Genomic DNA, 2,139 nt, shown 5'->3' on the forward strand with positions numbered 1-2,139 from the left:
TATGACTGGATTTTTTCCGTATTTGTTGAGACACCAATGTGCTAGAATACAACGAAAGGTAACACTTATTTAATTCATAGCTATCGTATCAAATAAAACGAACAGTCATTGTGAAATAGCAGTGTCCGCTTGCTGAGCTAGACCTACTTTCGTTTTACAGTTTACGCACACAGTCATTTAAATACTTCATCTCCACAACCATTGTCTATATAAATGCTTGTCCGCGACATTGTTCGATGTAGGAATATTTGTAGTTCTGTACAGTACAGTGTAATTACTTTTTTTTAATTGACTGGTCTGGTAATTAACTACCCCGACCACAGGGCCACGTAACTACATTCACGTTTTGAACACTTGTCTATTTAGTGTTTACCATACGACTCATAATCTGGCTGCCGCAGGTTATGAGTTATTATAGGTTAAAGAGACATATCAAGTGTGTCTCAGGCTAATCATGATTGATAGGGTAAACATTGAGATATATATGAAAATGCTTCAAGTGTTTACAAAACGAAACGATTGTGACGAGGCCCTTTGTCCCGAATGACATTGCTTAAGGCACTAAGCACAGGGGTTGGTGTTGATAACACATAGCTCTATTGGGAAAAGTTATTTTGCATTACAAGATCAATTAAATTTATTTCAATGCCTCCACTGTAAGTACGGATTGAAGTTGGGACCTCTGGAAAATTACTGTTACAGGCTAGGAGAAGGAGAAAATGTAGCAGCCAGATTAGGGTTCGAACCCGGGACCCTCCGAACTTAAGACGGACACTCTACCACTGAGTCAAAATAAATGTCTGGTTATTAATACATGTTTTTGGGAGTCTGCAGTGTTCATGTTTGTCTCCTTTTGGTAGTTTGGAACTGTGGATCTGATGCCAACTTTAAGGTTAACTCACTAAAGCGAACCTAAATTGCTGAAGACACCCAGCAAAAGAAAAGAAAAGACACATTACAGTTTATTATCGAACCTCTGTATCTAACGGTCTTTTCTAACCAAAGGTTGATTATTTTGTATTCAACTTTGGCAGATTTAGACTTGCATTTAATTCCCCTCATCCGCCACATAATAGTGTAACTTTCTACTATAAAAAACTTTGAAACTTATGATTGTTTCAGCACTGGCCACCTAGCCTTTTCCTTTGTTGACATTTACATTAAGAATATAGTCAATTTAATCTTTCCCAATTGATATAAATTGTAACACAACACCATATGGTTTACAATAGTTAATTTTATTTGTACTTCACGTTGTGTCTATTGGGTTATAAAGTTGATCACATCGATGTCCATGGTTCGCTCTCACCCTCACCTCTGTGTGTCCTCTCTTATCCCTCTCCCGTTCGTGCTCTCCCCAAGGGAGCTCTCCCTTCCCCGTCCGGGGGAGCTCCCTCTCCTTCAGCGTTCTCCTCTTACACCTTTAGCTTTCTCCCTCTATATCTAATCTCCCATGTACTTAAGTTTAGCAACGTTCCTTCAGTCCCGCCTCTCTGCATATAATTAACATTGCACGTGCGGAAACATATGTACCTGATCATTGCTCCCCCTCCAAGTAATCTATCTACTATTGTCATCGCTTATCCTGACTATAGCAATACCATCTAAGATTGGAGTGATTCTTTCCCTGTTCTATCACTCAGGAAATCACGCGGCCTACACCCCTGAGCTCTGTATCAAATTCTACACTCAACCTGTCAATCACATGTGTTGTTTTCCCTAGTCGAGTATTGCATGACTTCTGACCTGCTCTCTCTGATAATTACTATTTTAAATGATGTATTAAACTTCTACATATTCTAAGCCCATTTTGTTACATACCTTCACCGCCAAGAATATTAACTAATATTCCGTGATCAATATACAAAATGGCACATTATCATGCTAATCAATATGTATGAAAGATATTGTAATCTATTATAATGAATACTCCGTTTCTCTCGATTCATGTCCATTTTACTTCTAGTGTCCTATTTGAAACACATTTCTTGTTTAGTCCGTTTCTAGAATACTTTCAAAAGCTTCCGAGGTATGTCCTATTAAGAATGAATACTATCACTTTATACCTGTCCAATAAACTTAAAGCTTCCAGTGTCATATTCTAAATGCTAACACACAATTGTACATGCAATAAATCTT

The sequence above is a fragment of the Pecten maximus genome, chromosome 17 (genome assembly GCF_902652985.1).
Source record: "Pecten maximus chromosome 17, xPecMax1.1, whole genome shotgun sequence".
Classification (NCBI taxonomy): domain Eukaryota; kingdom Metazoa; phylum Mollusca; class Bivalvia; order Pectinida; family Pectinidae; genus Pecten; species Pecten maximus.